This window comes from Bubalus kerabau, chromosome 4, assembly GCF_029407905.1.
Source record: "Bubalus kerabau isolate K-KA32 ecotype Philippines breed swamp buffalo chromosome 4, PCC_UOA_SB_1v2, whole genome shotgun sequence".
NCBI lineage: Eukaryota > Metazoa > Chordata > Mammalia > Artiodactyla > Bovidae > Bubalus > Bubalus kerabau.
In genome coordinates, this window is record NC_073627.1 from 67,493,219 (window position 1) to 67,519,839 (window position 26,621).

The 26,621-nt window shown below is 42.1% G+C and overlaps 1 protein-coding gene across 1 annotated transcript in view; it reads left to right on the forward strand.

Annotated features, from left to right (window-relative positions):
- The window catches only part of LOC129649798 (uncharacterized), a 331,142-nt gene that overhangs the window by 170,955 nt on the left and 133,566 nt on the right, over positions 1 to 26,621 (forward strand). The window contains exon 6 of the mRNA XM_055577651.1: positions 19,235 to 19,330. The gene's annotated coding sequence lies outside the window, so the exon portion shown is untranslated. The remainder of the gene's footprint in view (positions 1 to 19,234; positions 19,331 to 26,621) is intronic.

The following is a 26,621-nucleotide window of genomic DNA, read 5'->3' on the forward strand; positions in this document are numbered from 1 at the left end:
ATGTATGTGTACAAGCATGACTTGCAGGCAGGCTGGGTGCTTCACATCTAAGAATTAGGCTCCAGAGCTTTTTTGCTTCCCCCCTTAGCCTTTTTCTAGAGTGCTGTGCTTTGGGATGGCTTTGGGCTGAGGTTCTGGCCGAGAATTTCCTTGCCATGTGGTCTGTGAAACATCAGAGGAGCTCTGCAGCAGACCTTTCTGAGGACTCTTACCTTGTTACCTGAAAACTATCCAGATTCTGGGTCGGGATTTATGGTTTCAAACTTTCTTCTCAAGCCATGGCCATCGTCATGGGTTCAGCTGGTTTATGTTTCATCTGTGATGGACCAGGCTTGGGGGTGTGGGCTTAGTATAGGCAAACCTTGGAGACACTGCTGGTTTGGTTCCAGGCACCCTGATAATGTGGGCTTCCCTGATATGTCAGTTGGTAAAGAATCAGTCTGCAGTGCAGGAGACCCCAGTTCGATTGCTGGGTTGGAAATATCCCCTGGAGAAGGGAAAGGCTACCCACTCCAGTATGCTGGCCTGGAGAATTCCAGGGACTGTATAGTCCATGGGGTCGCAAAGAGCTGGACATGACTGAGCAACTTTCACTTTCACCACAATAAAGTGAATATTGATATTACATGAACTTTTTGGTTTCCCAGTGCATATAAAAGTCACATTTACACTGTACTGTAGTTGGTTACGTGTGCAATAACATTATGTCTAAACAACAGTGTACAGGCCTTAATTATATGTTCTTGCTAAAGCATGCTAACCATCTTCTGAGCCTTCAGCAAGTCATAGTATAACATCAAAGGTCACTGATCACAGATACCATAACACATATAATAAGAACGAAAATTTTGGCATATTGCAAGAATTACCAAAATAAGACACAGAGACAGGAAGTTAGCAAATGCTGTTGGAAAAACGGGACTGATGGGGCTTCCAGGTGGCAGAGTCTGCCTGTCAACACAGGAGACACAGGACATGCGGGTCAAGAAGATCTCCTGCAGCAGGAAATGGTAACCCACTCCAGTATTCTTGCCTGGGAAATCCCATGGACAGAGGAGCTTGGTGGGCTACAGTCCATGGGGTCGCAAAGAGCAGGCCTGACTGAAGTGCCTTAGCATGCACAGCATGCATATATTTCTGTACAGCTTAGTGCCGAGGTTCCAAGTGCAGACTCTGGAGCTGAATTGTCTGAGTACTAATCCCAGCTCGTCTGTGGCCCAGTCTTTATCCCTCTTTCTTCACATGAAAATCTACTTTGAGTACCTTGATTAGATTATTGAGTCTGTGGACAAATACCTCTCTCAATGTATATAAGATGTTTTCGATAATGCATTTATCGGAAATGTATTACTGTTTTGCAGACCCAAGTTCAGGAAGCACACTCTTTTCTATCAGTATCGTGCATGTGTGAGGTGGACCCCAGTGACCATGCTTCCCTTCCCTGGGCCCTCTTTCCTACTGTCATGTCACCCAGTGACAGAACTGATAAGACCACCAGTCGCGTTCAGGCACCCTCCTGTCCTGTTCTGGGCTTCAGTGTGCCTAGAGACACTTGCTGCTTTTCCAGACTGCTTTTACCTCTACATCAGTAGGTGTGGGGAGGCAGAGGCTGTGAGCAATACGCTGTGTCCGGGGCTTGAGCAGGTTGTCCTTATGACTCCAAGCTGTCTTCGTGAGGAGAAGCATGGGGCCTGGGCTGTGTGAGTCTGCTTCTCGCATCCTCCCCCTGGGGAGGTGACATGCCTTCTGAATTTCTCCACTACTCTATCTGGGGCAGCTCTATGTTTATTGGAGGGGAGTAACCAACCAGTGTGAAGTCCATCTCTCCTCGAATTTTTAGAGGTCAGAGAAGGCAATGGCACCCCACTCCAGTACTCTTGCCTGGAAAATCCCATGGATGGAGGAGCCTGGTTGGCTGCAGTCCATGGGGTTGCTAAGAGTCGAACATGACTGAGTGACTTCACTTTCACTTTTCACTTTCATGCATTGGAGAAGGAAATGGCAACCCACTCCAGTGTTCTTGCCTGGAGAATCCCAGGGACGGGGGAGCCTGGTGGGCTGCCGTCTATGGGGTCGCACAGAGTCGGACACTACTGAAGCGACTTAGCAGCAGCAGCATGGAGCATTACATGGTTTCTTGTAGGAAGTCTGAAGCTCTTCCCTATAACACAGAGTTTCTCCTTTATTCACAATATCCTGTTCTTTACATGTCTACCTGGTAATGATTTCTGTTCACCCTGTAGAATATTCTTTTCCAGCTCCTTCTCAGGTTTTTGCATCTCATTTTTAAAGAATACTCACTGTCTGAACCAGTTCAGGCTGCCATAACAAAATACCACAGACTGAGGGGCTTAAACAGTAGAAATGTTCTATCTTACAGTTCTGGAGGCTACAAGCCGGAGACCAAGGTGTCAGCATGTTGCCTTCTGGTGAGGGCTCTTTTCCTGGCTTCCTTCCTTGCCTTATTGTGTCCTCACACAGCGGGGAGAATGAGTGAGCAAGTCCCTGAAGTCTCTTCTTGTAAGGGCACTAATCTCATTAGGAGGACCCCAGCCTCATGAGCTCATTTAAACTGTCACCTCCCAAAAGCCCTACCTCCAAACACTGTTGCATAGGAGGTCAAGGCTTCAGCATGTGAGTTTTAGGGGATACATTCAGTGCATGCACACATGATCTCTAAACTAGAGGTGGACACACTCCTCACCAACAAGGAAGATGCATGGACTCGCTCCTGCAGCCTTAGAGGGTACGTTCAGTGAACACACACGTGATCTCTAAACTAGAATGGACACATTCCTCACCAACAGGGAAGACGCATGGACTCGCTCCTGCAGCCATGTCTGCAGGCACCTCTCTGTTGCTCTGCAGCCTCTGTTTCCTGTATTTGCCTCCTTGTAGGCCACGGCTCCTGGAGGGTGAGCAGTGTCCTTAGACTTGAATTTCTAGCACAGCCACAGGGAATCTGTAGGTATGGGTTACTGGATAAGTCAGCACTCTCAGTCTGAAACATCGATGTTATCGCCATGGTTTCGTCAGTGCCCACTGGCTGAACTCCCTGTTCCCCTTGGCTTTCTCACCCTGTCTCTGTGGTGCTGGCTCTCTCCCTGTTCTTTATATGATAAGCCGCTTGGCACAACTCTCTCCCTGGCTGCTTTGCTGGGTTAGCAGTTACAGGTTATCAGCACTTTCATCGTTCTGCATTTTTTTCTTGTTATCTATTACTGTGTGCACGTATGTCACACACACGGCAGGAAGCAGGCCCACACTCACCCTCATCATGTGTGTTCACCAAATTCCATTTGGGCCCTTCTCCCCAAGTATAAGGATAGCAAATTTCTTACATTTTAGAAATGACAGGATCTGTGGTTGTGAATCTGTGGTGTTTTAAGATATTTTTTCTTAAGCATGATTATACAGAAATCACTTCACTGGGAAACCTCACAAATTCCCAAACTGTCAAACAACATCCACCAAAATTCAAAATTGAACTGAAAACATAAGACACATAAACAACAAACAGTCTCCACCCCACCCCCATTAAATGAAGTTGACATTGATTTTTCACTTTGATATACTTGGAATTTTTTTTCGAATTGTCATAGTGGGTGAAGTTTTAAAGTTAAAAAGAGAGAAATTCTCGCCTATCAATTAAGACCAGAGGAAATCAAATAGAAAGCAAAGGCATGGATTATGTTAAAAATGGAAGGCTGTGAATATAGACATCAAATATGACTGAATGTGGGCTGTTTTATTTCCCTGAGCACTGCAGATACACGAAGCAGCTCTGATTTTTCAAGATTCAATAGACTGAAAAGTCAGTCAAGTGGCTGGAGTTCTATTTCTTTGATGGGGAATTAGGCAAGGAGGCCCTCAGAGCAGGTTTTGCCAATTTTTGAGGAAATGGTTGGAACAGCACTTCTCTAGTCAGGATTCATCATGAGCAGCACAGCTGATGGATGAGGGCAGAAAAGGTGGAGTGTGTGGGCAGAGTTAACAGCTCAAATACAGCACAGGGGCTGGGGGACAAAGAGGGATGCTCTGGGGGTGCAGCCCTGCGCTTTCTGCACCTGGGCAGCCCAGTATCTTTGGTTTGGGTTATTTATTTATTTTTTTTAAAGCAGTGCACCTGCTGCAGTGGTCTCCACCAGGCATCAAACAGTAGCATTTTTTATGCATCAATTCCATTGATTTTTCTTATGTTCAACTTGGCTTTCATTGAGAGAAGGACCCCTTTCCTTTTACATTTTCATTTTATTGGTTTCAGTTCAGTTCAGTCCTCAGTCCTGTCCGACTCTTTGTGATCCCATGGACTGCAGCATGCCAGGCCTCCCTGTCCATCACCAACTCCTCGAGTTTATTCAAACTCATGTCCATTGAGTTGATGTACCATCTAATCCTCTGTTATCCCCTTTTCCTCCCACCTTCAACTTCCCCACCATCAGGGTCATTTCAAATGACTCAGTTCTTTGTATCAGGTGGCCAAAGTATTGGAGTTTCAGCTTCAGTATCAGTCCTTCCAATGAATATTCAGGACTGATTTCCTTTAGGATGGACTGGTTGGATCTCCTTGCAGTCCACGGGACTCTCAAGAGTCTTCTCCAACACCACAGTTCAAAAGCATCAATTCTTCCGTGCTCAGCTTTCTTTATAGTCCAAGTCTCACATCTGTACATGGCTACTGAAATAACCATAGCTTTAACTAGATGGACCTTTGTTGGCAAAGTAATGTCTCTGCTTTTTAATATGTTGTCTAGGTTGGTCATAACTTTTCTTCCAAGGAGCAAGTGTCTTTATATTTCATGGCTGTAGTCACCATCAGCAGTGATTTTAGAGCCCCCCCAAAATAAAGTCTGTCACTCTTTCCACTGTTTCCCCAACTATTTGCCATGAAGTGAGGGGACTGGATGCCATGATCTTAGTTTTCTGAATGTTGAGTTTTAAGCCAACTTTTTCACTCTCCTCTTTCACTTGCATCAAGAGGCTCTTTAGTTCTTTGCTTTCTGTCATAAGGGTAGTGTCATCTGCATGTCTGAGGATATTGATATTTCTCCCAACAATCTTGATTCCAGCCTGTGCTTCATCCAGTCCAGTGGTTCTCATGATGTACTCTGCATATAAGTTAAATGAGCAGGGTGACAATATACGGCCTTGACATACTCCTTTACCAATTTGGAAGCAGTCTGCTATTCCTTGTCCAGTTCTCACTGTTGCTTCTTGAATTGCATTCAGATTTCTCAGGAAGTAGGTCAGGTGGTCTGGTATTCCTATCTCTTTAAGAATTTTTCACAGTTTGCTGTGATCCACACAGTCAAAGGCTTTGGCATAGTCAATAAAGCAGATGTTTTTTCCTGGAACTCTCTTGCTTTCTTGATGATCCAGTGGATCTTGGCGATTTGATCTCTAGTTCCTCTGCCTTTTCTAAATCCAGCTTGAACATCTGGAGGTCCACAGTTCATGTACTGTTGAAGCCTGGCTTGGAGAATTTTGAGCATTACTTTGCTAGTGTGTGAGATGAGTGCAATTGTGTAGTAGTTTGAACATTCTTTGGCATTGTCTTTCTTTGGGATTGGAATGAAAACTGATCCTGTGGCCACTGATCCTGTGGATACTACTGAGTTTTCCCAATTTGCTGGCATATTGAGTGCAACACTTTCACAGCATCACTTTTTAGGATTTAAAATAGTTCAACTGGAATTCCATCACCTCCACTAGCTTTGTTCATAGTGATGCTTCCCACTTGACTTCGCATTCCAGGATGTCTGGCTCTAGGTGAGTGATCACACCATCATGATTATCTGGGTCATGAAGATCTTTTTCATATAGTTCTTCTGTGTATTCTTGCCACCTCTTCTTAATATCTTCTGCTTCTGTTTGGTCCATACCAATTCTGTCCTTTATTGTGTCCACCTTTGCATGAAAATTTCCCTTGGTATCTCTAATTTTCTTGAAGAGATCGCTAGTCTTTCCCATTCTATTGTTTTCTTTTATTTCTTTGCATTGATCACTGAGGAAGGCTTTCTTATCTCTCCTTGGTTTTCTTTGGAACTCTGCATTCAAATGGGTATATCTTTCCTTTTCTCCTTTGCCTTTAGCTTCTATTCTTTTCATAGCTATTTGTAAGGCTTCCTCATACAACCATTTTGCCTTTTTGCATTTCTTTTTCTTGGGGATGCTCTTGATCACTGCCTTGTGTACAATGTCATGAATCTCCGTCCATAGTTCTTCAGGCACTCTATCAGATCTAATGCCTTGAATCTACTTGTCACTTCCACTATATAATTGTAAGGGATTTGATGTAGGTCATATGTGAATGGTCTAGTGGTTTTCCTACTTTCTTCAATTTATTGGTTTACATAATGTTTAATAAAATGTTAGTTATAACAAGGTCTAGTGACACATGCAGTTTTGTGAGCAGATGAAATTGGTAAGCAGTGGTGGATGAAAGGAAAGTCCAGGAATACAGCTGGGCTCATTCACGTGTCACAGGCAGTCAGTTCTAAAAAGAAAATAAAACTCAGGTATTTGAGTAGGTAAAGTTTCAGGCAGTTAAGAGAGCTCTTTTTGTAAATGGCATGAAAATATGTGTTTACTCATTTATCTTTCATGTATACAATATTCAAATATGGATTAATTTATACAGACATTATCATGCAGCAGTTTTTCTCAAAGGTTTAGTTTTATTTTGTGTCAGAGTTTCTTCTGCCCCTAACGGTGTCAAGTCTTCTTGCCCTTAATGCCCTGCTGTTTTTAGCATTTCTGCAGTGATGTCTCAGCTAACTTCCCAATCTTTTTTTTTCCCCTTTGATTTGTCTAGGGCATGATTCAAAATCTCCCATTAAAGCCAGCTCTAGCCAAGTTCGTTTTTATGATCCAGTTTTGTGAAGCACACTTGATTTTTTTGCCCATACTTCAACAGATTTAAAACATGATAACACCAACTCAATGGACATGAGTTTGAGTGAACTCCGGGAGTTGGTGATGGACAGGGAGGCCTGGCGTGCTGTGATTCATGGGGTTGCAAAGCCTCAGACACGACTGAGCAACTGAACTGAACTGAAGGGGTTTTGAGGGTAGTGATAATCTACGCATTGTGCAGGTCTGTCAGGGTATTGAGAGGAAGCAACTGCTTCTTTGGTGACAGATGATATCTGTACCCTCCAGTCTACAAACAGCATTCTATTGGCAACTCGATGTTTAGCAAAAGGTTTGGCTTTGCCCCTGGCTTTGTTTGTGCTCAGCCGTCTTCCACATTAGGCACTGACCACAGAGTTCAGTGGCGGAGCTTCTCACGAATGGTGATGTTAACTATCCAGCTGGCAAACTCATGGCTGCCGCCCGGATGGCACCACAAATAACACCTTAAACTTAACTATTGCTGTTTAGTCGCTCCGTCGTGTCTGACTCTTTTGCGACCCCGTGGGCTAGCCCGTCAGTGGGATTTCCCAGGCAAGAATACTGGAATGGGTTGCCATTTCCTTCTCCAGGGAATGTTCCTGTCCCAAGTGGATTCTTTACAGCTGAGTCACCTGGGAAGCCCAGCTTAAACAATAGGTCAGCAATAAAACAGAGTCCTAGTTCTTCCTCAAGGGATACATATACCAACAATCTGACACATATCTTTGAGCTGTTTGGTAGAAACCAAGACTCCTGCCCAGGTGGAAGATGGTGACTACATGCTGACCACAAGCACACAGAGCCCAGGCTGGTTGGAACTAGCAGGCTGATGAATAAGATAACCAAAGCATCACCCCGTTACCTCAGTGCTAAGCAATCAGAAGAAAGTCCACAAGCTGCAACACTCAAACCAAATGTTTCCTTTAAAAACCCTTCCCTGGAAACCATTGGAGAGTTCAGCTCTTTTGAGCACCAGCTGCCTATTCTTTAAACTTTGTGGCGGACAAATCGCAATTAGTCTTAGGTACGAACCAGACAGCACTTGGCTTCCTGCAGCAGTAAACATGTGAAGCCCAGAGGTTGTAATTTCAGAGTGACTGACTGGCTCTGTACCATGTCTAAACGCCCAGATGGAAAGGGAAAAGCAGTGTCCATCAGAGCGCAGGTGATGCTCACAGTGCCTGTTTTTTTTCCTCCTGGTTTTAGGAAAGAATTTCTAGAGAAAAGCCAATAATTTATGCTTTGCTGCTGACTTCAACAGTTTCTGCATGCCTATAAAATGTAAACGTGTATTGTAGGGAGAGGCTGGGGCTTTCAGGCCATGGCAAGATGTCTGGGTGCACAGGATGAATGAGATAAGAACACAGCCTGGGAGGAGCTCACATTCTAGTGATGCAGACAAACACCCCCAAACTCACGTGGAGATATGTATGGGAGTGGAGGAATAAGCTCTTGACTGGGGGGAATGGAAGGAGGAGGTGATCTCTGAACCTTGAAGCAAAGCAAGCACTTGTCAGGCAGATAGGTGTTCTGAGATGGCAGAGTCTGCAGCCCAGATGCCCAGCATCTTTGGAATATGTAATAATGGCCATCTTCGGGAAAGTAGAAATACACACAGAGATCTTTAAACAAGTAACCTCTTAGGATTAGTACAGTAATTACTATGAAGGCAAAGCGGTTACAGATGAGAGCTGTAGAGGGATTCTAGGCAATGGAGAGTCATTACAGGTTTCCGTGCAGTTCTCTGAAGTGTGTGTGTGTGTGTGTGTGTGTGTGTGTGTGTGTGTGTGTGTGTGAGAGAGAGAGAGAGGTTTGAAGAGAGATCTATGTGGCAATGTGCAAGAAACACTTGGGCAGGAAGTGGAAGGGTCTGAAAGCAGAGATACCCATTAGGAACCAGAAACAGTGTAGGCAAAGGAGGTAAGTTGTGAATTTCAGAACTGACAAAGGAAAGAGAGAATAAAAGTATAAATTTAGTTATTTCCCAGAGGGATCTGACCAGAGATTTTTTCATTCATTGACCAAACAATCAATCATTCATTTAATATTTATTAAACACACTCTATTTTCAAAGCATTGTTCTTTCAAGGAATAGAAAGAGGAGGATTTCTTTTGAGGGTTCAGTAGGGAAATCAGGCATTATACTCTACTAGTTGGGGTTCCCCAGAGAAACAGAATCAGTAAGATATATATTTATATAGTGACTGTGTGGTGGTGGTGGCTTAGTTGCTGAGTTGTGACTGACTCTTTCGGTACCGTGGACTGTAGCCGGCACCATGGACTGTAGCCTGCCAGGCTCCCCTGTCCATGGAATTTTCCAGGCAAGAATACTGGAGTGGGTTGCTATTTCCTTCTCCAGGGTGTGTGTTTATAGTCTATTTCTTATGATGTGTATGTATATCTATCTATCCACCTAGAGATAGAGATTTATTTTAAGGCATTGGCTCACATAATTGTGGGTTCTGGCAATTCTGAAGTCTGCAGTAGAGGCCAATAGCTTGGAGACTGAGAAAAACCTGATGTTGCATCTTGAGTTAGGAGACCTCAGTTTTTTCTCTTAAGATCTTCAACTGATTAGACAAGACCCACCTATGTTATGGAGAGTGATCTGCCTTATTTGAAGTCCACTGATCTAAAGGCTCATCTTGTCTAAAAATGCTTTTGTAGCAATATCTTGGCTGGTTTTACCCTAAAACCTAGGTACCATGGCCTAGATGAGTTTACATATAAGATTAATCATCACACACAAAAATAGCTGAGAGAAACCTATGTGTGTGTAAGAAACTGTATTTGAGCTTAGCTTGGAAGAAAGGGATGAGGATGAATGTTTGAAATGGAAGACACAGAATGAAAATAAATAAAAAATAAAGAAAAAGCAGGGTGTGTATAGAGAATTATAGTTTCCTTTGATTAATGTGGTGTGTGAGGAAGGGAGTGATGGGACTTAAACTTGAATTTTTATTTTGAACTTCGTGTCCCATGAAGACTGAGGTGGAGGGGCTCCAGTCAAGCTTTTTGATCAAAGGATTGTGTTTTTGGGGTCAGTATGGAGTTCAAGCTGACAGCAAGGCCTGGTCAAGCCACCTCAGAGTCATGTGGCTTCCACGGGGGCAACTGATGCACCTTCTTGTTGTGTGACCATCTAGAATATGATTCTCTTGGAAGGTGGGTATGAACAAGTCCCAGACTATCATTTAGGGTTTCAAGATCATCAAAGAACATTATTGCTGGAACATTGCTTACAATTGTTTCATAAAAAGATATCACCCATTTTAAACAGAGGGCATAGATGAAAAAAAGAACCTGTGGGTGAAATGTAGCTGTTCAAAAGTAATTAAGATGGGAAATCAATTCTATTGTACTGCCTGAGTTCTTTCTTTAAATTCTTGATGAATTTGTTGAAAAAAATTCCATAACACTGGTTTCACGCCTGAGAAGGACTGATACATTATTTTCCATGACTTACTCTTTTGTACTAATAATTCTTTACTTACAAAGATTTAATGGTTGCTGATTAACCTATTTGAGTTAAGGCCTTTGGTTAATTGTAACCCTCTCAGTTCAGACATTTCTTATATGGCTTAAGCCAAGTGCAGAATTTCCCTCTTTTTGTGTTTTTGATTAATTTTTTTTATGTTTTTAAGGACATTGAGTTGTGGTCCATTTTCTATTATGTTGATCCATGGATTAGCCTAAAGGAACCCAGACATTTGATTTTGCTTCTTTGGAACAAAATATCCCCAGGCTTTGGGGAAAGTATGGGTGTATATTACTTGGGTCTTCATGGCAAGGGCTTAGTCCCTCCCATCCACCCATCCACAGAGTGTTTCTCTGTAGGACCTTGTAAGAGAGATATTCCATCTAGCAAACTTGCTATTTTTCTTTCTTAGGATAATAAGTAGGTTATATTAAACTGGTTTCTAGGAATCTAAATCTTAGATCCCCCAGCAGCCTGCCTGGGACCATATTGCTAAGGCTTTGGACTTTGGAGCCAGGCTTTCCGGGTTAGAACCTGGCTTTGTTACCTGTCCTGCGTGCTTCTGTGAGCTACTTAACCATTTTGCCCCCGTTTCACACCTGCAGAGTGAGGATGGGAATATAGCATCATTGCTGTGAGGACTGGAGGATTTAATGATACTCAGAGTTTAAACAGTGCCTCTCATGTGACACACGCTCCATAAATGCTAAGTCTTGTCATCTCAGGTGAGAACTGGGTGGATGTGTTGAGTTGTTCAGAAGAACCTTGTACCACTAACAAGCCTTGGATGACTGTTTTCAGCTGCATAAATGGAACTTTACTTCTCTGGGCCAATCACTAACCCTAAGCACAGCTGTCCGTGGATAAAGCTGTAATTTTCTCTTTCCTAGGTCCTTTCTCTTTTTAGATACCTAGTTATTGTTCCACCTGGAAAGACTCATTAGAGAAGCAACATGTAGTTAGTTTTTAAATGATGGAAGAGGATGGGATTGCCCCGACTGGGTCAGCTGTCACCTGCATAATGACTATGGGGTGGGTAGGAAGGTGCAGGAAAAGTTAGGATTTCTCTCTGGCCAGAGTGGAGACTTTTTTCTGCGTACATAAACATCCTTACAGACATAGTGGTCTTTAAAATTGATGCAGTGACATTTATGTGTGGATAAGTAAAATCACTTTTACGTATTATTGTATTATCTCCTGACTTTTGTGGCCAGACTGATAACTTATCAGGGATATTGTTCAGCATGCATTATACAAGGTCTGTAACTCTGGTGATGCGATCAGAACACATGTGACAATTTGTCTTCTTGTCATGCTGGTAATCTGGAAATCATATGTACCATGATAGGCAAAATGGGCAGTAATTATGTTTAATAAGAAAAATTCAGTTTTAAAACTGTCTAGTAATAGTGAAAATCTCATTGTAACTGCGTCTCCTATGTCTTATACGACTAGAAAAGCAAAGAGGAGGAAATGCATCTGCAGCTCCTATCCCTAAGAACCAGAACAATCAGAAAAACAAAGAGACATTCCTATTTAATTGGTTTCTTTTTATGTACCCTCTTGGTATTTCAGGAATCCCATTTTCTTTTTATTGGCATCTTAGCTGCTCTGTTTATGTGCCCCAAAGCTAGTGATTTTTTAAAAAACTTTCTATTTCTCTTCCTCAAAGCCTTTACGTAACTGCTGATCCTCTTTCCACTGTTATCCCCGACAGATGATTTGTTAGTTTCATTTCCTCTTCTGATCAAAACTCCTTTGTCTGGATGACTCCAAATTACTCACATCTAATCTTGCTGATTCCCTGAATGACATTTCCATGAAGTTATCAGCAGGAGGTGCGCTGTATGATGAAAAACATTAAAATGTGAAGCCTGTTTTGACAGCAAGATTCTTCCCTGGGCAATGCTAAGCAGTGTCTACGTCTGACCGGTGAATCATGACGAGAATCACAGGACTTAACAGCAGTAGTAAAACCTCGTGATAAAGCACCTTGTTTTCCCACCATTTGGATAACACAGTGGGTCCAATCTGCTCCCTCGAGACCAGAGTTATCATGACTGCATCTCTTTAATACGATCCACACTCGTGTGGCTCTCATTTTCCAGCAGACAAATGAGTGCCTACTTGATGTGCAGCATTCTAGTATCATGACTGGGTCCTCCTCCTTTTCTTAATTTTATTTTTTATTGACATATTATAGTTGATTTCTGATGTGTTAGTTTCAGGTGTACAGCAAAGTGATTCAGCCACACACACACACACCACACATACACACACACATATATATACACACATGTATGTGTATATAGGCTTCCCTGGTGGCTCAGTGGTAAAGAATCTGCTGGCCAATGCAGGAAGTGAGGGTTCAATCCCTGGGTCGGGAAGATCCCCTGGAAGAAGAAATGACAACCTGCTCCAGTATTGTTCTGTCACCCAGTTGTGTCCGGCCCTGTGACCCCCATGAACTACAGCACACCAGGCCTCCCTGTCCCTCACCATCTCCCGGAGTTTGCCCAAGTTCATGTCCATTGCATCGGTGATGCCATCCAGCCACCTCATCCTCTGACGCCCTCTTCTCCTTTTGCCCTCAATCTTTCCCAGCATCAGGGACTTTACCAATGAGTCAGCTGTTCGCATCAGATGACCAAAATACAGACAGAGGAGCCTGGTGGGCTACAGTTCATGGGGTCACAAAGAGTCGGGCACGACCAAGCGTGAGCACGAGCATGTGTGTGTGCATGTGCACGCATGTGTGCGTATATTCTTTTTCAGATTTTTTTTCCTTACAGGTTATTACAAAATGCTGTCTATAGTTCTCTGTGCTGTACAGTTGGTCCTTGTTATTTATCTATTTTATATAGTAGTGTGTATGTATATGTTAACAGGAGTGAGTTCTTCTGTTTTTGAATTTATGAAACATTTTCTTTTCACAACTTAGAGAACACCTTTGGCTCATCCTCATAGCAGTTTAAGAGGTTAAGAGCTTCAGTAATGAAGAGAAACCTGAGAACTGACTGCTCATTCCAGAACCCTGTATGCAGCCCCTGCTCTGCGTCTAATTCAGTGGCCACACTGCCAGGTGGGGGCATGTGGATAAATAAGTTCCAGACTTCACAGTCCGTGTCTTGGTGAAAGGATGCCGGGGAAAGGAGAGATGAACCAACGTGTACAGAGTGACATGCAAGACCCCTCACAGACGTACTTCTTAAATCGTGTCAACAGTGTTGGTAGACCTGGTGCTCCCTCTGTTTTACATGGAAGAGACCGGTTCTCAGAGCAGTTGAGTAGCTTCCTCAGGGCCCCGGGGCCAGTGTGAGCTGGAGCAGTGGTTTCCAGCAGCGCTGTCCTCCTTCCCGCCTGTGCTCTGTCTGCCCTTTGCACGGGCCCCTCACAGGCAGAAGGAAAAATCAGCAGGGCAGTGATTATAGGAGTTCATGGTCGTGTGTCTTCATGGTCGAGGAAGCCATCATGCAAAGAGTTCCAAAAACCTAAAGGTGAAACTGATGATCTATCAAAAGGGAGAGCACAAGTCCTCCTTGAGATGGTGAAGTAGACTGAAAAACTAGAAAAACACCTGTGCTAGATTAAAGCATCCTGTCTCAGATTGCTCTTTCTCCACAGCCTGCCTCTTCTAATGTGCTCTGTCTACCATCAGCAGCTCTTCAGGTGCCAGGACACGGAGTTATATGGAAATTCCCTGTCACTGCAGCTACTTCAGTGTTTAGATTTTTAGGCAAAGGTTCTTTCCTGTGGTCATTTTTACAGGCATAACTTATGGGAGAATACCAATCGCAAAATAGAAGCTGTTTTAAAATGAAAATGCATCTGATAGATGCTGTAGAATCTAGTCCTAGGATGGTGTAGCAATCTGAAACAGGCTTTGAGACAGAGAACATAAATATTCATCCATATCCAGTTCATTTGTCTTGTGCCTTCTGCTTCCATTACTCATCTGAAAAGACTGTGTGCATGTGTGTCTGTGTGTATATATGTCTGAGAGAAAGTCATTTTTCTTGAGAGTATTTTAAGTTTAATATTGCAGAAGGTGTACCAGCTGTATGAAAAAAAGGCCCCAGTTTCAGTAGACTGGAGCTGGTGTTAGTGGGCTTAAGGCTCCTATGTGAGAGCTCTGCCCCTTTGGACACTGAGTAGCTGATGGTTCCGGCCTCTGCCATTTGACAGTTGTTCCCATTGGGCAAATCCAAGATCCTGCTCTGACACCATGGCTGGCCTGTTTTTATAGAGTTTTCCTGAGACATGGCTGCACTAACTGGTTGACATGCTGTTCACGGCCGCTCTCATGCTACAGTGACAACTGATTAGTTGAGACCCTGTGGTCCAGAAAGCAGAAGATGTCTACTGCCTGACCTTCAAGGAAAAGTTTTCTGGCTCTAGTTGGGAGCACCCAGCCTTTATCTATGTTTACTGGACTTAGTCCTAAAATACATTGCATTGCACTAGAGCTTTACAAAACCAACATTGCATTAATGAAACTTAAGCCATATTTTGAAATACATCAAAGTCCTTTGGATATAGAAGACTAGGAATGGAATAGTCACAGTTTCTGGATTTTCTCTTGCCCCGAATTTGCATCCATAGGCTTCCAAATTGTATTCTCTTTCACAGACACTCTGTTGGTCTCGGTTTTTAAATCTGAAATATTTAACACGATGCAGTGCACAAAAAATGTGATACATGGCAACATAGAATGGGATTAAATTTTTAGGCTGTGGTTTTAATACTCTGTGAATTTTCCTGTTTCTTTCCTTCCTGTTTCACTGGGTAGCCTTCAGATGTACATCATCCACTGGAACTCATCCTTTACATTTCAGTTTGTCAATTTCCTGAATTTAACACTCTCATCACCATTATCTGCAAGCTGCAAAATACAAAAATCCTGTTGTGAAAATGGTCAAGAATCTCCATAAGCTCAAGTGTTGACTTCTTGGCACTGGAATAACAGATATTTCCTATGGTAATGTAAAAGAAAAGGAAAACCACCAATTCTTTTAGATTTCTAGGTATAGATCTTTACAGAAAATCTACAGATTTGTTTTTTTTTTTTTTTAAATTTTATTTTATTTTTAAACTTTACATAACTGTATTAGATTTGCCAAATATCAAAATGAATCCGCCACAGGTTTACATGTGTTCCCCATCCTGAACCCTCCTCCCTCCTCCCTCCCCATTCCATCCCTCTGGGTCGTCCCAGTGCACCAGCCCCAAGCATCCAGTATCGTGCATCGGACCTGGACTGGCAACTCATTTCATACATGATATTTTACATGTTTCAATGCCATTCTCCCAAATCTTCCCACCCTCTCCCTCTCCCACAGAGTCCATAAGACTGTTCTATACATCAGTGTCTCTTTTGCTGTCTCGTACACAGGGTTATTGTTACCATCTTTCTAAATTCCATATATATGCGTTAGTATACTGTATTGGTGTTTTTCTTTCTGGCTTACTTCACTCTGTATAATAGGCTCCAGTTTCATCCACCTCATTAGAACTGATTCAAATGTATTCTTTTTAATGGCTGAATAATACTCCATTGTGTATATGTACCACAGCTTGCTTATCCATTCATCTGTTGATGGACATCTAGGTTGCTTCCATGTCCTGGCTATTATAAACAGTGCTGCGATGAACATTGGGGTACTCGTGTCTCTTTCCCTTCTGGTTTTCTCAGTGTGTATGCCCAGCAGTGGGATTGCTGGATCATAAGGTATGTCTATTTCCAGTTTTTTAAGGAATCTCCACACTGTTCTCCATAGTGGCTGTACTAGTTTGCATTCCCACCAACAGTGTAAGAGGGTTCCCTTTTCTCCACACCCTCTCCAGCATTTATTACTTGTAGACTTTTGGATTGCAGCCATTCTGACTGGTGTGAAATGGTACCTCATAGTGGTTTTGATTTGCATTTCTCTGATAATGAGTGATGTTGAGCATCTTTTCATGTGTTTGTTAGCCATCTGTATGTCTTCTTTGGAGAAATGTCTATTTAGTTCTTTGGCCCATTTTTTGATTGGGTCATTTATTTTTCTGGAGTTGAGCTGTAGGAGTTGCTTGTATATTCTCGAGATTAGTTGTTTGTCAGTTGCTTCATTTGCTATTATCTTCTCCCATTCTGAAGGCTGTCTTTTCACCTTGCTAATAGTTTCCTTTGATGTGCAGAAGCTTTTAAGGTTAATTAGGTCCCATTTGTTTATTTTTGCTTTTATTTCCAATATTCTGGGAGGTGGGTCATAGAGGATCCTGCTGTGATGTATGTCAGAGAGTGTTTTGCCTATGTTCTCCTCTAGGAGTTTTATAGTTTCTGGTCTTATGTTTAGATCTTTAATCCATTTTGAGTTTATTTTTGTGTATGGTGTTAGAAAGTGTTCTAGTTTACAGATTTGTTTTATAGGAACAGAGGAAACTTCAGTGTTTCCTCTGTTCATTTTTAAAATTTCCATATCTTTAGGCTTTATTTTCCATATCTTTAGGCTTTATTTCCTCTGATCATTTTAAAATTTTCCATATCTTTAGGCTTTATTAAAGCTTTGCATGATACAGTTGTTCAAAAGACATTTTATGAAGCTGGATAAGTTTTTTGTCTAGTGATGCTGTGTTAGTGGCTCAGTTGTGTCCAGCCCCATGGACTGTGGCCCACCAGGCTCCTTGTCCCTGTTATTCTCCAGGCAAGAATACTAGTGGTGGTGGAGGTTTAGTCACTAAGTCGTGTCTGACTCTTGCGACCCCATGGACTGTAGCCTGCCAGGCTCCTCTGTCCATAGGATTCTCCAGGCAAGAACACTGGAGTGGGTTACTGTTTCCTTCTCCAGGGGATCTTCTCATCCAGGGACTGAACCTGGGTCTCCTGCGTTACAGGCAGATTCTTTACCATCCGAGCCACCAGTATTAATATGACAGGAACAGCATAGAGAGGTTCTGAAGTCCGTTTTAAGATGAAAACTCATATGCCAGCAGGAAAGAAGTCAGTAACAATCTGGATAATTTAATGAGGACAACCTCCCAGTTTTAATTACAGCATCACAAATGTGCAGATATAATAATTATGTTACCTTGATGTATATTTTCCAAAGGAATCCATAAAATAAATTCAAACACAAGCAGATGGCTATCATGAGTAGTATCATTTCTCCGTAGGAACAATACAATTGCATACATTTTTATAAAAAAAAAGATGAATAAAAACATCCCAAGCTACAATATATCATTTAAGTATTTTCTGCATGTCTTGTTTAAAAGCCTTTTCCTTATTATTATTATTTTTTTGCCCAAAGGGTTAGAGAGATGTAAACCTATGAAGATGCTAGATTAGCTTGTTTAATTCCAGTATCTCTAGCCCTCTCTAGATGGCAGCCAAGTCACAGGGTTTTTCAGTCTGCTTCTGTTGAGAGCCTACAGGAAGAACACAGCAGATCTCTTTTGTTGTTTGTCACAGTCCTCAAATAATGGTGATGAGCCTATTAAAGTCGGGCAACTGACATAATTGACATGAGAGGACGAATATAGCAAAGGATGCCTGTCTTAAGGCTGCACATGGAAACCAGAAAGCAAGGGACATAAAACAAGAAGGGAAGAGACTCAAGGGAAATGGGCCTGGACTAACTTGTATCCAGTTATTACGTGTGTGTGTGTGTGTGTGTGTGTGTGCGTGCGTGCGCACATGCGTGTGTGTGCAGCATCCTCTTTGAAGATCTCAGATTTAAAAACAGGCCAGTTGAGCTTCTGTGGAAGAGAATGCACATTTGGAAGCCTATGGATGCAAATTTGGGGCAAGAGAAATATCAGAAAGCGTGACTCCTAGTCTGCAACATCCAAAGGACTGACTTACTGTAAAATTTGATTAAAGCAAAGTGTCACTGATGCACTGGTTTTGGAAAGCTCTCGTGAAAGACAACGTATTTTCAGATTGAGGCTGGGTGACTGAGGATGATGTCCGTACTTGGCGCTCCTTAATAGTGAAAAGAGTCCGTGTTCTAGGACAAGAATACTTACTCGCTCATTTTAAATGGCTGATTGTGAATCCTAAGGAAAAGTGTTTGTGTAACATGTATTCAACATGCAACAGATATTTTTGACTGCTTACTGTGCACCAAGCCCTCTGTTCAGAGACCGGGATTTAGATGGGTGTTGGTCCCTACCCCAATGGCTCCATGAATGGATACTCTGCTAGGACAGATAAAGCTGGATGACATGGGACCCCTGTCTCATGCTTCTAGCATAGGATGGAGAACAGCTGATAAGATATGGTTAGATTTTCCATGAAGGTCTTTGTCCAGCACTGGGATTTAATAAAATAGCAATGAAAATATCAACAAACCCACATACATTTATTGTATATCTAAATAGGCTGTGTTTTAAATAACTTCATCTATATGTATTACATGAATCTGGCAAGGTGGGTATTAGTACCTTTATCCAGGGATCGAACTCAGATCTCCTGCATTGCAGGTGGATTCTTTACCAACTGTCAGTCTTTACCCCGGGAAGCCTTCCAGATGATGAAGCTCAGAGAAGGAAGATGTCCTTCCTAGGGGCACACCGCAGAGCACGCAGATTCCAGCCAGGGTCCTTGTGTCTCCAGCAGGAGCGCTCTTCTATTGCACCCAGCTGCCCGCACTGGGGGCTTCCCTGTGTGTGTGGTGTGTGCACTTCTTCCACCTGAGACGGACCCATCCATACAGAAGTGCTGGGGACAGCACGCACGGCCTTTCCTGGATCAGTCTGTGTTGGGACGACTCAAGGGAACTCAGTGCTGATGCTCCAGGGCTTACCCATCTGCTGACATGTTGTCAGGATCAGGAAGGGAGGTGTTTTGGCATCAAGAATATTTTTCATATCCCCTAACAGGTGCTGTGGTGACTCCTACTCCTCTGGTCGTGATGCAACTTGAAATGTGGCTCAAAGGAAAGAAGAAACACCGCCTTTGGCACTTGGTGTCTGAAAGTGAGTGTCCAAATATAGGGACAGTGGCCGGGGAGGTGGACAGGTTCTTGTGGCTTCTGTGACCATAAAGACAGGATAAGTCTGCTCTGCAGCAGCCCTGTTGTAAGACTCAGTGTGAGCAAAGATGTTGTTCAATCGCTCAGTCATGTCCGACTCTTTGTGACCCAATGGACTTCAGTGTGCCAGGCTTCCCTGTCTTTCACTATCTCCTGGAGCTTGCTCAAATTCATGTCCATTGAGTCAGTGATGCTATCCAACCACCTCATCCTCTGACTTCCCCTTTTCCTCCTGCCTTCAATCTCTCCCAGCATCAGGGTCTTTTCCAATGAGTCAGTTTTTTGCATCAGATGGCCAAAGTATTGGAGCTTGAGCTTCAGCATCAGTCCTTCCAGTGAACATTCAGGGTTGATTTCCTTTAGGACTGACTGGTGAGTAAAGTGGTGGGTGTGTTAGTATCCCAGGACTACTGTAACAAAGTACCACAAACTGGGTAGTTTAAACAGCAGAAATGTATTGTCTCCAAGTTCTGGAAATTAGAAGTCCAAAATCAAAATGCTGGCGGGACCACACTCCACTGAACGGGGCAGGAGGTCCTTCCCTGCCCCTTTCCGGCTCTGGAGAAACTGGGCCAGCGTCCTGCCAGTAGCCCTGTGCTCCTGTCTTGCAGCTGCCTCAGTGCAGCCCTGGCCTCAGCCTCCAGGTAGCTCCCTTCCTGTGTCTCTGTCTTCTTGTGAGGACACCTGTTATACTAGGTTAGGGGGCACCCTAGTCCAGTATGACCACAACTTACAATCCAGTATAATCCAGTCCAGTAGAATCACACTTGTGATCTCCCAGTTTCCAAACAAGGTCATGTTCTGAGGTACTGGGAGCTTAACGATTCTAGCATGACCTTTTTTTGGTGCTTTTCTCTCATAACTATGTATAAAGCAAAGAGCAGACTCTAGCACTAACTCTGTCACTAACTAGCCATGTAGCTAGCATTTCCATCTCCCTGGACATTGGTTTGCTCATCTATAAAGTGTGGGAGCTGGAAAAGTTGACCTCTAAGGTTTTATCCTATTAGCCCGAGAATCAAGGGGCTGGGGCGTGGCCTCTGGGCATGCACCTCTGGTGCCTGGACATTGCTGTCAGGACAGGGTATGTGGCTCAACCAGGCTGGACACCATGCAGCTCTCTTCCTGCCCCGACACTGGTCTCCTTCTTCAGTCAGTTGTTAGGCTTTGAGGATCCTCAGGATCTGAGATTTCATTTATTTTACCTCTGTGCTGTCTGCAGTGATACAACAAAGAAAATGGTATGAGGGAGGAGGGAGAGATTTATAAACCAGAAAACTTAGAACTAAAGGAAAAAACAGAGACAGTGATCACAGCTCCAATAAGTTAACCATGATAGGCTCCAAGTCTATTGCTGGTGGAAGGGGACAAGCAAAATTATTGCCTCAGTTCTAAATGCAGATTGTATTGGACCAGTCTTTTCCAGCAGATTATTTTGTTACATTGAAGTAGATGTGTTTATGAGCAGGTTCAGAGCCAATTAATTCATAGAGAAAGTTGCCGGTGGACTGAGTTGCAGATCATTTCCTTTAGAATTGCTTCATTCGGTGCATCCAGCTGCCCAAGTGACCATCCCTTCACTCCCCTACCTGCGAAGATCACTCAGATGGGATGCAGGGACCTCTCTTCCCTCTAAGTAACTGCAGTGCTGTGCTTGTGAGCTCAGGAGTGATCAACAGTGTCATTCAACATACAGATGGCCAATAGGCACATAACAAGATGCTCAACATCACTATTAGAGAAATGCAAATCAAAACCACAATGAGATATCACCTCACACTCCTTAGAATTCAGTTTCAGTTTCAGTTCAGTCACTCAGTTGTGCCTGACCCTTCGCGACCCCATGGACTGCAGCATGCCAGGCTTCTGTGTCCATCACCAACTCCTGGAGCTTACTGAAATCCATGTTCATCAAGTCACTGATGCCATCGAACCATTGCATCCTCTGTCATCCCCTTCTCCTCCTGCCTTCAATCTTTCCCAGCATGAGGGTCTTTTCAAATGAGTCAGTTCTTCGCATCACATGGACAAAGTATGGGAGTTTCAGCTTCAGCATCAGTTCATCCAAGGAATGCTGCTGCTGCTAAGTCACTTCAGTCGTGTCCGACTCTGTGCGACCCCATAGACGGCAGCCCACCAGGCTCCCCAGTCCCTGGGATTCTCCAGGCAAGAACACTGGAGTGGGTTGCCATTTCCTTCTCCAAGAAATATTCAGGACTAATTTTCTTTAGGATGGACTGGTTGGATCTCCTTGCAGTTCAAGGGGCACTCAAAAGTCTTCTCTAACACCACAGTTGAAAAGCATCAATTCTTCGGCGCTGAGCTTTCTTTATAGTCCAACTCTCACAATCATATGTGACTACTGGAAAAACCATAGCTTTGACTAGATGGACCTTTGTTGGCAAAGTAAGTCTCTGCTTTTTAATATGCTGTCTAGGTTGGTCATAGCTTTTCTTCCAAGGAGCAAGTGTCTTTTAATTTTTTGGCTGCAGTTACCATCTGCAGTGATTTTCGAGCCCCACAAGAAAAAGTCTCTCACTGTTTCCATTGTTTTCCCATCTCCGTAATTAAAAGTTTACAAATAGCAAGTGCTTGAGATGGTATGGAAAAAGGGAACCATACACTGTTCATAGGAATGTAAATTGGTGCAGCCACTACGAAGAACAGTATGGAGATTTTTAAAAAGCTAAAAATAAAGTAGTCATATGATGCAGCAATCCCACTCCTGGGCATATATCTGGAGAAAACTCTAATTCAAGATGATACATGCATTCCACCCTTCATAACAGCACTATTCACAGTAGCCCAGACATTAAAGCAACCTAAATGTCCATTGACAGATGAATGGATAAAGAAGATGTGATATTGATACGTATATACAACAGAATACTAGTCAGCCATAAAATAGAAAGGAATAATGCCATTTGCAGCACATGAATAGACCTAGAGATTATGATACTATTTTAAGTGAAGCACGTCAGACAGAGAAAGACAACTATCACACAATGTCACTCATACGTAGAATCTAAAAAAAATGACACAAAGGCACTTATTTATAAAACAGAAATAGACTCACAGACTTAGAGAATTAACTTATGGTTGCCAAAGGTGGGGGGTAAATTAGTATGGGTTTAACAGATACAAACTATATAAAATAAGTAAGCAACAAGGATTTACTATAGAGCAAAGGGAACTATACTCAATATCCTATAATAACCTATAATGGAAAATAATGTGAAAAAAGTATATGATTGAATCACTTTGCTGTACACCTAAAACTAATACAATATTGTAATTGACTATACCCTGAATACAAATATGATTTCACAAACAAATTTTAAAGAACATTTTATAATAACAACTATCCATCATCTTTTTCAGAAGTAGCACTATTGGGTTATATTTTGTGTACATTAAAATTCACCCATTTAAAATGTGTATTCCAATGGTTTTCAGTGCTTTCACAATATGGCATATTAATGTTCACAGTATATGTGACCCACATGCACACTGGATAACTATCATACTGGATAGCTGTAACAGTCTGATTTTGGAACATTTTATTAACTCTTAAACTAGCGGTCACTCCCAGTTTCTGCCAACACTTCCACTCCCTGCCTTTGACGATCACTAATCTACTTTCTGTCTTTACAAATTTCATATGCTGATAATTGCATGAAAATGAACTCATACAATATGTGATCTTTATGACTGGCTTTTTTCATTCAACAGAATAATTTAAAGGTTTATCATGTTTTAGCAGGTACCAGTGATTTAGAACAGGCAGAGGAACCAGAGATCAAATCGCCAACACTGTTGTATCATCGAAAAAACAAGAGAGTTCCAGAAAAACATAGATTTCTGCTTTATTGACTATGCCAAAGCCTTTGACTGTGTGGATAACAATAAACTGTGGAAAATTCTGAAAGAGATGGGAATACCAGGCCACCTGACCTGCCTCTTGAGAAACCTATATGCAGGTCAGGAAGCAAGAGTTAGAACTGGACATGGAACAACAGATTGGTTCTAAATCTGCAAAGGAGTATATCAAAGCTGTATATTGTCACCCTGCTTATTTAACTTATCTGCAGAGTACATCATGAGAAATTCTGAGCTGGATGAAACACAAGCTGGAATCAAGATTGTCGGGAGAAATATCAATAACCTCAGATATGGAAGAAAGTGAAGAAGTACTAAAGAGCCTCTTGATGAAAGTGAAAGAGGAGAGTGAAAAAGTTGGCTTAAAACTCAACATTCAGAAAACTAAGATCATGGCATCTGGTCTCATCACTTCATGGCAAATAGATGGGGAAACAGTGGAAACAGTGACAGATTTTATTTTTTGGGGCTCCAAAATCACTGCAGATGGTGATTACAGCCATGAAATTAAAAGACACTTGCTCCTTGGAATAAACGTTATGACCAATCTGCTACTGCTACTGCTAAGTCACTTCAGTCGTGTCCGACTCTGTGCGATCCCATAGACGGCAGCCCACCAGGCTCCCTCATCCCTGGGATTCTCCAGGCAAGAACACTGGAGTGGGTTGCCAGTTCCTTCTCCAATGCAGGAAAGTGAAAAGTAGAAGTGAAGTCGTTCAGTTGTGTCTGACTCTTAGTGACCCCATGGACTGCAGCCTACCAGGCTCCTCCATCCATGGGATTTTCCAGGCAAGAGTACTGGAGTGGGGTGCCATTGCCTTCTCCGATGACCAATCTAGACAGCATATTAAAAAGAAGAGACATTACTTTGCCAACAAGGGTCCGTCTAGTCAAAGCTATGGTTTTCCCAGTGGTCATGTATGGATGTGAGTGTTGGACTTTAAAGAAAGCTGAGCACTGAACAACTGATGCTTTTGGACTGTGGTGTTGGAGAAGACTGTTGAGAGTCCCTTGGACTGAAAGGAGATCCAACCAGTCCATCCTAAAGGAAACCAGTCCTGAATATTCATTGAAAGGACTGATGCTAAAGCTGAAACTCCATACTTTGGCCACCTGATGTGAAGAACTGACTCATTGAAAAGACCCAGATGCTGGGAAAGATTGAAGGCAGGAGAAGGGGACGACAGAGGATGAGATGGTTGGATGGCATCACCGACCAAATGGACGTGAGTCTGAGTGAACTCCAGGAGTTGGTGATGGACAGGGAGGCCTGGCGTGCTGCTGTCCATGGGGTCACAAAGAGTTCTGATACGACTGAGGGACTGAACTGAACTGAATGATTTAGCTTCTTTTTGTTGCTGAATAATATTGCATGGCATGGATCCATCACAGTTTATTCTTTAACTCTCAAACTAGTGGTCACTCCCAGTTTCTGCCAACACTTCCACTCCCTGCCTTTGATGATCACTAATCTACTTTCTGTCTTTACAAATTTCACATGCTGATAATTGCATGAAAATGAACTCATACAACATGTGATCTTTATGACTGGCTTTTTTCATTCAACAGAATAATTGACCTTCACCAGTGTTCCTTCACCAGTGGAGGAACACATGGGTTGTTTTCACTTTTTAGTTTCTATGAACAGTGCTGTTGTGAACATTAGAAATAATTTTTTATGTGGATTTGTGTTTTCTTTTCTCTTGGGTTTACATGCAGGAGTGGAATTCTGAGTCCTGTGGAAGCTATATGTTTAACAGGTGGAGAAATGGTCAAATTTTCCAAAGTGGCTGCACCATTTAAAAAATCTGCCAGCAATATTTCTCCTAATCTTTGCATATGCTTGTTATATTTTTTTTTGTCCTTTTAATGATAGCCATTCTAGTGGATGTAAGATGGCATCTCACTGTGCTATTCTTTGGTATTTCCCTAATCATTACTGAGGTTGGGCATGTTTTTCTTCTGCTTATTGATCATCTGGAAGAAGGTCTATTTAGATTCTTTACCCATTTTTAAATTGGGTTGTCTTTTTGTTATTGACTTGTAAGTTTTCTTTGCTTTATTCCAAACACAAATTCCTTATCAGACCTGTTTAACAAATGTTTTCTCCCATTTTGTGAGTTGTTATTTCACTTTCTTGATGGTATTGTTTGCAGCACAAAAGATTTTAATTTTCACGAAGTCTGATTTCTCTCTTTTTCACTTGTCCCTTGTGCTTTGCTCAAGGAACCATTGTCTAAGTCAGGGTCACAAAGATTTGCTCTTATGTTCTCTTCTAAGAGTTTTACAGATTTGGCTCTAACACCTGCGGTCCATGTTGAGTTAGTTTTGTCTGGCGAGAGGCAGGGCTCCATTTTCATCATTCACGTGCGGATGTCTATCCCACTACAGTTTGTTGCAAAGGCTGCTCTTTTCCCATTGAGTGGTTTCAGCATACTTGTCAAAATTCAACAGACACAACTGCTTTTTACATTTTATATTACCTTGAAATTTTTTCATATTTAAACCGTTTCAGTAATTATGCATGCATATATTTGCATTATGGTTTTTAATTTAATAACATACATATTTTCCAGATTTCTACAGAGAATTTCAAAATTTATACGCCATCATTTTGAGGTATGGTATTTTACCAAACTGTTTCACTGTATTTGGACACATCCATTGCCACATTAACTTGGGGGAAAAAATGAATGGAATTTTGATTGAGTTTGGGATAAAAATTTTGAATATCAGCATCTTTTGACTTAGACATACAGGGAATAATAATATTTTCTGTAATCAAGGGAACTGCAGAAATGGAGGAATTTCTAAAAAACCTCACCAGAGAAAGAATGAGATGTAGAAACTTGCCAAATCCAGTGAGCGTGAAGCAAACATTCAACAATACCCATAAGGACTCTTCTCACTCTCTCCTCCATGTCTTCTCAAAATACTAGGAAGATGCTGATGCCAAAATTAGCAGGCTAAGGTAAGAATTGGTGAGAAACCCATTTTGATTGTTACATAGAATTAGAAAATCCAGTTTAAAATAGAATCATGATTGGAATTTTTGTTGTGAGGATGGGACTTAAGGTAGATCCAAGAATCATGAGAATTCCTAAGTTTTTATTCCAGATAAGTGAGAGGAGAAGAAATTATGCAAGTTCACTTTAACCAGATTGTGTCTTATAAAGTTAACATTTCCTTTTGTTTCAACGGATAGGAGAGGAAATTATAGAAAAGTAATAGGATCTAAACTTAAGTAAAATTATTAGGCTTTTTTTTTTCTTTTCTTTTTTTCTATTTTTAGGAGTTTCTCTTTGTGTCAGGCAAATTACCTAGACAAATCTTTAGCAAAAATAAAATGAGAACTA